We start from the raw sequence: 12,095 nt of genomic DNA, 5'->3' as shown, positions 1-12,095 counted from the left end.
GGCCAGGGCCCCACTCACCACAGCCTCTGCTGCAGTTGGTCTGGGAGTGGCTGATGCCAGTGGCTTGCAGCTGCTCAGCTGCACCATGCCCTGAATCCCCCAGGGCTCTGCTTCCCCCAGGACACTGTGCCCTGAACCCCCAGCATGACGTAGCCCAGTGGGTGCAAATAGGTGGCATCCTGGGGCCGGTGGCAGCACCAGTCTCTTCCCAGTGCTCAGGGTGGGCTGCAGCAATGGGAGGGGGGCTGCTGCCACCCCAAAATTCACCACTGCTCCCCACAACCTGCCCTCTCAGTGCCGCTGCCCAGCGCTGGGAAGAGCCTGGTGTCACCATCAGCCCCAGCCTGTAGCAGCCGCCAGCCCCAGCCTGCTCTTGTCCCACTGCAGGCTGCTGCCTGCCCCTGCTGCAGCCCTGGGAGTGGCAGGCACTGCCTGCTTGCAGCCGCTGGGTTGTGCCATGCCAGGGGATTCAGGGCATGGTGCAGCCCAGCAGCTGCAGGCAGCTGACATCAGCTGTTCCTGTGGCTGCTTCAGCAGGGGCTGTGGTGAGTGGGGAGAAGCAGAGCAGTGGGGTGAGTGGGGAGAAATGGGCTGAGTGGGCCTGCCGCCCACCCTGAGCACCATAAAAGAGCCTGGTGCCGCCCCTGCTGCAGCCCTGGAAATGGCAGACACCACCTGGTTGCAGCCACTGGGCTACATTGCACCCCTCTCCCCGCCCCTTTCCTAGTCCCAGCCTCACTCCCTCCCTCCCTTACCACTATGGGAATGCATCCCTATGTTTCATTATAAACTGGGTTCACTTTATGCAATTTCAATTTATGCGCCATTCCCTGGGAATGCATCTACCACATAAATCGAAGGAAACCTGGGCAAGTAAGTGCTCAGTAGGTAAAGACTATTGCCATCTGCATCCATTAGTAGAGAAGTCTTATTTGGCAGTGTTTAACATCCAAGGCATAAATTATTGAGGGATGTGAATGGTTAAATGATTAATCATTTAATTGATTGGCTCAGTGATAACCAGTTCTAGCCTACTGGTTATTGTTTAGCCTGGGGCTGGGCAGTTCAGGAGGGAATTGGGGGCTGTGGGGGAGGGAGAGAAGGGAAGCCCTGCAGTGCCCCAACAAGAACTGGAAGGCACTAGGGCAGGAGAGAATTGGAGAGGCAGGGAATTAATACCTAATAGCTAGGCTATGAGGAAGAAGGCAGGAGTGAGGGGGAGGGAGAGGTGGTGGGGACAGAGAGAGAGGGGCAGGGTTGCCTGCTCCCTTCCTCACAGCACACCAGCAGCTGCACTAGGCTGGTAAAGGCCCTCGCTGGCTGCTGCCTGCCTCTCCCCTCCCTCCTGCACTGCTGCAGCTGGCCCCGCAAAGCCATGCACTGGTGGCTGCAGCCCCTCATTGCTGCTGCCCACCAGCTTCCTGGGCTGTGATGCCTGCCTGGTGGGGATGCATTGGCCTCTGACTCCCTATGCTGCTCAGGGCAGGTGGGTTCAGCCCCTCCTCCACAACAGGGTGGGACAGGGGCTCAGCACCTCCCTTCCCCACCTCACCCTCTCACCTCCACTTTATAAAGCCACAGGCTGGATCCCAGAGCTGCTGTGCCCATCCCCAGATTCATTTAACCTGTCATCATTACAATAGGTTAAATGAATATTTATTTAATCAGTATTTACATTCCTAAAATTATTACACAATTTGTAAAGCACTGAGGTTTTCATCCAGGGGACTACCCATATTGCTGTCAAATACTTTTTAAAAAAGGGGGAGGGGGAAGAAAAAAAAGACTTTTGTTAAAACTGGAGAAATCAGACCAGGAAAATCCTGTGGCAGAACTTCTCACATAGAATCTAGGTATGTTATTTTATTTCCTTAACTTCCAAAACCTTTAGGGAAGAGCAGAGATAATTTGGCAGGTGTACTTAAAAGATACGCTGCAACTCAAACAGACCTTGACAAAAAAATCATTTGGTAAGGATCTCTGGCATATATTAGGCAGGAAGGTCAGACTTCTGGCCTTAAAATCTATTAAAACTATTAAAGTCATAAAACTATTTACCTAGCCATAGATATAGGCAGACAGCCTTATTATTTATTTATAAGCATATATGCACATGCATGTTAAAAATTATATTCCAAGCTCAAGCACTCACAAATTAAGGAATGCCTGAATTAAGAAGGTCTGAGGCATACTGTTTTAATTACTTAGTCACATAATAGGTTTTTTCCATAAGACCCTTGCCTCATTCAGTGCACAGCATAGATGGTGCATGGTTAATGAATAGCAATTCAATATTTCACTTCTTCCTCTTCATTCAATGTATGGCCTTGTGTCTTCTACACTACGCATTATTCAAGCCTGTTCAGAAGACAGAATTATTACTTTCTATCATGAGGTGTTCTCTGGCACTCATAACTATAATATCTCTGTGCTTTACAGATTAATTAATTTATTTTCATAACACTGCTATGCATGAAAAAGTTATTATCATCCCATTTTATAGATAAGGAACTGAGTTACAAAAGTCAAAAGTATCCACTACTTTGGGTGCCTTATTTTTTAGTATACTTGGCATTAAATGTTTCTCTCTTATTCAACATGCAGTTCCTATTAACTTCAGGTTCAGCTATGAATACTCAGCCCATCTTAAACTTATGCCACATACAGGCATTCAGTTTCTCCTGGGAGACTTGCTGCTTTCCCAGGAGAAACCAAAAAGGTACAAATGTTCAGGCTTTTTCTCCCAGGATAAAAATGACCACTCCAGGAGGGAAATAACCTGGGAACCACCAGGGTTAAATCACTCCCAGGATAATTTATCCTTGGAAAGTAAATGTCTGTATATGCCATGGCTTCTCTCAGAAGAGAACATGGTCCTCCATCTTCTACCCATCTCCGTTGCCCCCTTCCCCTCCCCCCGCCCCCAGGAAACAGTGTGTCACTTGCTGGACCCTGCTGCTCCAAAATACTCCCCCTTCACAATCCCCACATTGTGCTGCAGGGAAACACAGGCTGACCATGGGCAGTTTGGGTCAGCCAAATCAGAGCTGCTTCCAGGCAGACCAAAGAAGCTTGCAAGGCATACTGAGATCCCCCTCCCCTCCCCTGGCTATTTAGAGTCAGCACTGCAAGCTCTCCATTCTTCAGGGACTCAGCATTTCAATGTCTGTACATGTGGCTCTAGGTAAGTTTCTCTACCTGGAGAGCAAACCTTAGAGAATTTTCCCAGATTATTTGAATGTGTGTATGCAGCCTTAGACCCATAGGTCTCAAGTTGCACACAAAGCAAATGAGAAGCACAAAAATGAGTGACTACCTTTGATAAAGTTTGGTTTAAGTGATTTCCCCAACATCATATTGGAATGTTCTGACAGTCAGGGATTGGATTCCTTTGTCTCAGGCAACATTCAACTTCCTTAACCATGAAGCCATCCTTTCTCTTCCTGTAAAATCCTTCCTTATTCACTAAACACTTTTCACCTTCTGCAACAAATGTGGCAGGGATCCTACACACTAGTTCCACTTACAATTACTCCAAAAAGCTACATTAAAAGAATATTAAGGTTGCAAAGTCAAACCTTCAAAAGTTAGGTAACAGTAGTGTTGAGGTTATGTTACCATGATGGTTCAGGAGATATGCGAGACAAGAATTCTTGTAAGAGCTTTTACTAGGACTAATTGTGTGGTTGGTATAGACACAGGCAAGCTTTCAGGTCTCACAGTACTAGTTAGGGGCTGTTATTCTAAATAGGACAGCTAACCTATAAGATGGAGCACTGAACTATATGGCTGCACTATTTAAGCTGCATGGCCCTCTGATTCTTGCATCTTGATAGCTGGCAGTGCTCTGTAATTCAGGGCCAATCAAAATGGAAAGAACTCAGAATTTCTCAGGGGTGCTGAGCATCTCACAGAATTGAATTCATAAAAGACTGCCCAGTCATCTTATCTATCAAAGTCTCCATTCCTAAATTGTTCCAAAAATCCTTTCTGCCTATTTCCCACAGTTTTCTCTTCAGCCACCATAAATTTAAACTATTACGTTTTAAAATGGTTACATTACACCAAACCAAAGTCTTTTGCAGTATGTGAGTTTGAACTGTGGCCATTTTAATCTTTGTGATTTTTTTTAATCTCAAATAATTTCATCCTGAAGCTCCATTTGAAAAAATGTGTTTAATGAGAGTAAACTGTGCTGGGAAGACAGCAGACAATTTAAACTACAGATTTTTTTACAGGTACCCTCTCTACAGTGACACCAAGAGTCCCATGAGACGAGAGGGCAGAAATAGAAAATAAAATCTGTAACCTATCTTTTTGCCGGAGAAGGGAGAGAAATTAATTTTATTATTTATACAAACATATAGGGAAGAAGTCTTAGACCTATGGAAGTCAGTTATAGAATTCACGGTGACTTCAGCAGAGTCAGCATTTCACCTATAGTTTCTGTCCTAAAAAAGTTTCAGTTTTAACTAGACAAAGGGTGGAATGAAAAACAGAGGCTATAATTACAACACTTCTGTGGTACTGTTGAAAATGCCACCAAAAAGCATACTTCACCAACCCACTCTTCTTCCACATGTACCAAAGCTAGGATTGAGGCAGTAAAGTCTCCCTGAGGGCACCTTTGCTGCTCTGAAGTTCTTCTATCATGTGCTTTAGAGCACCAATAGCAGATTCACCCAGGGTGGCTTCATTGCCTCATTTTCAGTTTAGGCAGATGCAGAGCAGGAGCAGGCAAAGTTTGATTCTCAGCAGTGCTCTCAAAAAAAAGGCACTACAGAAGCAATACTGACATACCCAGGAAAGGGAAGGCACTTGCCCAAGATTGCACAGAAGATCAGTGGTAGAGGCTGGGACAGAATACTCCATTGTCAGTGCCTAGTCCAGAGCCCTATCCATCAGACCATACTGCTTCCCCGAACTGTATCACATAAGCCTGGATACTAATAAGGTAAAACACACTGTAGTGTGCCACACCAAAAAAAAAAAAACCCAACAAAACAAAACTCCTTCTGATATGGATATACACTCAGCAAACATATAAACTGTAAATAATTTTAATTTAATATTATTAATGAGGAAATAGGGTAAATGAATTTAAAATCTATTTTATTCTAGTTATTTTGATGTTATGAAGATTATCTACTTTACAGTTTTGTTACAGCCTCTTTTAAATTTTGATGTAATGAATTAAAAGTGCTAATAATTAGGGCTGTGCAAAACAGCATCATTTTGGTTCGACTTCCATTTCACTGTTTCAAAGGGACAGTGTTTCATTTTGCTGTTTCAAAGCACTGTTCCATTTTGTTTCATCAAAATTGTTTTGCTGATTCAATGCATTTCACTGTTTCACATAGGCTATAATGGGGAATCACAAAAATGCCGATAACGTTGTCATTTCTTGCCTGATTCAGATGAAAGTTGCAAGGATGGTAGCCCCTTCTGAGGGTGTGACGCCTGACAATTTTTAAGGAGCTAGGTGTAGGGGTTTTTGTGAAACTACACCTCAAACAGTTCAAAGCAAAACTCGGATCACTTGCTGGCAGTGGGGACCCACTGTCATCCCACATGCAGATCTGGGGGCCTGTGCCTCCGGGAGGAGTCTGACATAGCCCCACAGCCATCCCAGGGGGTGCAGGCCCCCGGATCTGCACGCAGGATGACATCAGGCTGCTGCTGCTGCCTAGGGCAGTGCCAGCACTGGGTTCTTCCTGGCACTCAGCGCAGGCTGGGCCAGGCAGACTCATGCTGGTGCTGGCCCCAGCCAGCAGCAGCAGCATGCTGTCATCCCGCATCATCAGGGGGCCTGCACAGCTGGGGAAGGGCTGGGGGAAGCGATCAGAGAGCTAGAGGAAAGATCAGGGAGCTGAAGAATTGAACCAGGAACTGGGGGAATGTTCAAGGATGTGAACACTCCCCCAGCTCCTGGTTCGATTCCTCAGCTCCCTGCTCAATCCTCCAGCTCTCTGATCATTCCCCCAGTTCTTCCTGGAGGGCACGGGCCCCTGGATCTGCATGCTGGGTTTCATCAGACTGCTGCCACAGGCTGGGGCCAGTGGCAGCACTGCAGTCTTCCCAATGCGCAGCGCAGGCTGCACCAAGCAGCTGCCACTGCCCTCAACCTGCAGCAGCAGCCTGGCAAAACCCCGCATGCAGATTGGGGGTCCATGCCCCTGGGAAGAGTGGGGAAATGATCAGAGAGCTGGGGGAAGCAATCAGAATGCTGCAGAATCAAACTGAGGGCTGGGGAATCGAACCAGGAGCTAGATGTCAATGTCAGAGCAGTCCTACCCCGCTCTTCCCCCCCCCCCCCCTTAGTTTCTGTTTAGCTGCAAGCAAAGCCCAGATTTGAAACTTAAAACGTTTCAAAACATTTCGAGTGCCCTCGTTTCATTTCAAAGCCTTTCATTTCATTTCGATTTCGCTGTTTCAAGCTCGAAATGCATCAAAACAGCTTCGAAATGAAACACCCACTGAAATTTTGCACAGTCCTACTAATATGGTTTATTTTGTACACATTTTCTCCGAGAGGTCTTTGTATTACGTAACTCTATTGGATTCCACATTTTCAAAATAAAGAACAAAAAAAAATCTTTTAGTAAAGAGGAAAAATATTTTCAAGACTACTAAATGGCTCCAAACAAAATATCTCTGTGACTCAGATGCCAAAACGTTTTCAAACAAAAAAATAATTTCTTAACAAAAAGTTTGCCCCAAGGATCACCTCCTTCTGAATCACAATTATAAGGTCAATGTCATGCCCTTTTTTATTCATATATCACCCCATCACAATCACAGTACATACTTACTTGGAAAATATCCACGAATTTTAAATATCTGAAAGCAAAGAGAAGAGTAACATCATATAACTAGCTCTGTCTCTGAACCACAAGCTACCAGTTCGTAGTTTTCAATTTGGAAAACTGTGCTATGAAACTTCTATAATCACTAATTTCATTATTCGAGAGACTGGCAAAATTGCATAATAGGGAGGAAAAAATAAGATAGTTAAAGTAGACTTCTCCAGAATCACATTTCCCCACCGAAGTATAAATATAAAAAGTTTATGTGTTGGGAAAGAGGTTTTATGTCTGTAACAGGGTCATTCCCAGGGGTGGCTGGGAAGCCCCTGGAGTCACTTCAGCCCTTACCCACTCCAGTCTCTGTGGGAAGCCACCCCTTCATTCACCCACCATACCTTGATATATTTGCTTTATATAAAGGAGATTGTCCCAAGGCTTCTCCAGTCTGCTCTCATTCTAATGACCAGCAGGTATCTGTGGTCATTACCATATGGGTTAATTGCATGACTCCATCCATCCCTACACCACACCTCATGCCTCATAGGTGTCCTCACTCAGCTATTCATTCCACATACTCAGCCACTCTCTGGCTCCTGTACTCCCTACTGAGCCCCACTTTCTTTCTGGGCTTCTGCACTCCCTGCTGGGTGCCTAGGGCCCTCCTCCAACCCCTTAGTCCTTTCCCAAACCTCCAGTCTGTTGCAAGCTGTTCTCTCCATGCTGACACTCAGGAGCTACAATCATTCCACTTAGGAGACATTCCCTCAACAGCCTCCATGATCTTCTACCAGCTCAGATTGGCGCCTGGGCTTATACTTGGTCTAAGCCCAGCTGTCCTCCTAGGTCAGATGACTCTAAGCAGCCCTGGCCATTCAGCAGGCTGCTTCTCAGGCACGGCCCCTAATTGCCTTCCTGCCCCAACAGCCTTAAAATAACAAGAGTTCCAAGCCTCCTGCTACAAATGCTCAGCCATATGCAAATGGTCAACCAAAGCCTGTATGTGTTAATTTCAAGACAGGTTAAGGGTCCTGTCTTCCTGGTCAATGCACATTAAGAATGCTGTTTCACATGCAGTGCCCCAGATTTTCTTCTCACTTCCAAAAGACTACTGAGAAATAATTCTGTTGAAGGTGGTGGAGTTAGTGTGATGTAAAACCAAAGCCAGAGGAGAACTGGAGATGCCACGCTCATGGAACATGCAAAAGCATTCTGCTAAATTTGTATTTCACAGCAACACTGATGCCCATGACTGAGCAGGGGAATTGAAACCCGCTTCAGCAATTGCTGTAGCGGAATTATTTTAAATGATACCCATCTCATGTGTAGGTGAACGTATTGTGCAAATATATTGTGTTTATATCATTCAGAATGAAGTTAATCATACACCTTTTTAACTAATGTGTTATTTAACCAGGACTATAGCTATTTCTAGCTTCATCTCTATTTATATAAAAGTTTTTCTAACTAAGCTGTAGAAGGGAAATTTTCCTTCTTGACAGAAATATCAGGTTTTATATGAATTTTAACATTAGTATGCAGGTTAGAAAATGGGCCTGTGAGTCACAGAGCCTGTGTGATGTTCCCAGCACTGCCTGCTGCATGACCAGGGAGGAATCCATTAGTGTAATGGGAGGTGGGTAAGCAGGGCATTGAAAGCAAGGAAATCTACATTATACCCTTCCTCCCTCCCACCCCCCTCAGACATCTCTGCCCAGGGCCAGGACACCCAAATTCCTAGTAATTCCTCTAGGCCAGTCTATTTAACCTTTCACTGTTTCTATGGAAATGCCAATATTGCCACCTTCTTTTCACCTCAATTTCAATAATTAGCTACACTTTAGGAGAGGAGAGGTTCAAGAGTCTACTCCAAAGCCCAACAGAAGTTAATGGAAGTCTTCTCCTTCGGACTGGTTTCAAGTAATTTATTTTGGTAATGTGGTTTGAAATCCCAGGAAGGAAGTTGGCAAGGAAAAGCAACTTTTTTAAGTGAATCATATTCTAATCACCAGGTCCCTCTGTGAAAGCCTGGAGGTGAAAGGCATTTCCTTGCTGGACCAGCAGTGTTGATATTTCCACAGAAACAGTGGGGAGAGTGCTAACAGCCCAGGGACTACAGTGCTGCGAGCACTCTCAGTCAGCTGAGCCACAGTCTGCCACAAGACTGTCATTCCTCCTCCTGCCTGGACTGGCTGCCTGGAGCAGGGACCTGGCCTGCCACTCAAAGGTAAGAGATAGAAAAAGGAAGAGGCAGTAACAGGGAATCAGCTTCTCTGAACCGCTCTAGAAACCTAGCTGGAGGCTAAAGCCAGCAATACCTGAATGAAGAGGAAAAGGAGGAGGCACTAACCGCAGTCATTTTTCCAAAAGCCTTCACTATTTTGGCTGCCCAAACTAAGACACTTAACTTTCAGGGGGTGCTGAGGTCTCTCAATTCTTAGTGCAGCAGGGGGAGCACATCCGCTGCACTGTACGATACACTCCTTTCTTCAGGCAGCCGTTACTGACCAGTGTAAAGCACCAGAGGGGAGCAGAGCCACGGTCCAGCCCCCTCCTGCAGGCTGTGAAGTAGCTGGTACTCTTTAGGGTGCAAGCAGGAAGCGGTCTTGGAGCACAGCAGAGAGCAGACACTATAATGGGTCTATCCCTTGCATGGGAAAGACTACTTATTGCTCATGATACTTTAAGTGGCTAACTGACAGAAAGAACTGTGGCTCCTATCAGAGCTGCCCAGTATGATGTGAAGACCCCAGCCAACCTCCTCCCTCAAGTGGATGGAAGGAATATCCTATTTACTGAAGATGCATGATCTGATTCAGCCCTTTAACACACACACAAACACTCATTACTTTTTAAATCAAATTCCCTACTGAAATAAATGGTAAGTTTTATGTAGGTGCCATGCCATTGCCCAGTGTGAATATATCCTACCCTAAGAAGCATGAACCAGGAATTATAATGCCAGATGGAGTAATTATAGGAGGCACTGTTATTGAATGCCAAGTTTCCTAGTAACTAGAGTATACCTTTATTGAAAGGTAACCAGCTGAGTTATTTATAACTTGTTTCTCTATATGACAGGTGATTTATTTATTTTTAGTAATGTGATTTGGGAAAATAACCCCACTTTATATCTATCTTCAATGTGTTCACAGTCTTCTTAAATTATATAAAATAAGTGCCACAGGGGGAGAGAAAGAGGGAGAAGGAGAGAAACAATTAAAAATAAAATTAATTTGCTCCTGTAACTAACAACAGGAATGACTTGGCTATTACTGATTGTCTGTTATAAATAACAGATGGTGCAGGGTGAGGTAAACAGATTCCTCTTTGTGTTTTACTGCAGCAGCCATTATGAAAACCCCTTAAAAGCCTAATTCATTACTTCTGGCATCTGTTTATGTTAAAGTAGTTCTGACTTCACTAGCCAGGGTTTATTTATTGCACCTCATAAACCACCTGGCTAAGAAGTAGTCTGCTAATTCTTAGCTGCAAAATTCCAATAAAGACCTTCATATAGATACATAAGTATTGCACGTTCACATTTGCTCAAACTGTAAACATGGAGAAGGTGACCTAGTCTCTGTCATCTTTGGTTTCAATGATCCTGTGACCTGTGTGGCCTTTCTTTTTAGGCACTCAGGGCAGTGGCACATGAGGGTGAAATCCTGGGAAGACTTCTGGACATAAAAGTTCTCTTATCAAAGAAAGTACAACCCCTTGAATTAAGGTAAATCTGCTATGACCTGGGAAATTTTACCCAGTTCCAGTTGAAGGTAATTTTCTTCCCATGGCAAGGTAGACTCTTCCCACAATCACTGTGCATGTCCAGGCTTCTGCCTCCAAGTTCCTTGTCTCAGAACAATTTCATTAGCATAGCCATGGCCCAGGGAAGGGCCATGATCCGTGTACAGAACCCAGTGGTTTTTCATTAGCTTAAGTCTAAATAATATTTTCCTTCTACTCATTGGACCACAGTGCCTTGAGACCACTGCGCCTGGAGTTGGGAGATCCACCACTGGCTCACTGAGTGAGATTCAAAAGGTGACATAACAGTTTGGTCACCTTGTCTCCAGTTCCTCATCTTTTTAAAGGTGGGCAATGACACTCACCCTGCTCTGCAAAACACTCAGAGAATTATCCACAAGCAAAAAAAAGCAGGAAATGTAGAGGAGGATGTGGATTTTTTTAAAAATAAAGAATATTATTACATGTCCCACCTACAATTCAGTAAGCAATAATATATCCTTGTGTGGCAGCAATTAAACTCCATGTGCGCAGGTGTCTGGTGACAAATATATCTGGGGGGTTTAGCAATATGTCAATGTTTTTAACACATTTGCTTTTAAATATGAGAACATTTTTTTTTTAATCATAAAAATACTGAGCTATATTTTTGCTTTCTAAATGAATGTGAAGTCTGGCCTGATGCTCTTAAATATGCTCTCTCATCCTCTCTCTCACATACATACAAGCATATACACTTTGTGCTTAAATTAATCATTCATATTTATGTAAAACTTTTCTTCAAAATCATCTGGCTTACAGAGTTTGTAGATTAATTTTGAGCAACAACATGTCCAATTCTACACAGTTGTATTAGCAAGCAGGTGCCCTTCAGAGCTTCTCTAAAATGAAGTCTGAACACTATTGTCTTATTAGCAAATACACCAACAAGAAGAAAGTTCATCCCAAACCCACGACTGAGGTGCGACTTCTCCAAGATTTCCCACCTTTGAGTTGTTCTGCACACACGCTCCCTCTCTAAAGACCTTCATCCACTAGATGCAGGCCAGAAGATGAGTCAGTGAGTCAGCAGAGCACACCCAACTATATACTACGAAAAATAATGCAGAGTGGCTCTGCTGTAAGTGTGTGAGGGAATGGAGAGAATGCATGTGCAACCCTACATCCTATACTGATAGTGTACAATGGAACAACTGGATACTAGGATGGGGGAATATGAGTTCATGCCCCATGCTCCTCCAAAGTTTGCCCCATGCTTTGGCTTTACATGAAGGAAGCTAGTCCAAAGTTGACATATCCACTATCACTAAACAGAGTAAGAACACACCTCCCCTATTTTTGTCCACAGGCATGAGTTTACCATAGCTATCAGTACTGTGAAAATATTATTAACCAATCATTTCAATCAAGCAAAGCATGGCCTTATGTCTGCTGGTGATAGCAGTGCTGGCATTTTATAAGGACATAAATATCAAGCACATTTGCTAAAGAGATGAAGTTATTCTCCACTAAAAACACTAAGCCACTGGATATTGCTCAGCTTCA

Source organism: Alligator mississippiensis, chromosome 7 (assembly GCF_030867095.1).
Source record: "Alligator mississippiensis isolate rAllMis1 chromosome 7, rAllMis1, whole genome shotgun sequence".
Taxonomy (NCBI): domain Eukaryota; kingdom Metazoa; phylum Chordata; order Crocodylia; family Alligatoridae; genus Alligator; species Alligator mississippiensis.
Note: the sequence above shows the minus strand (reverse complement) of the source record.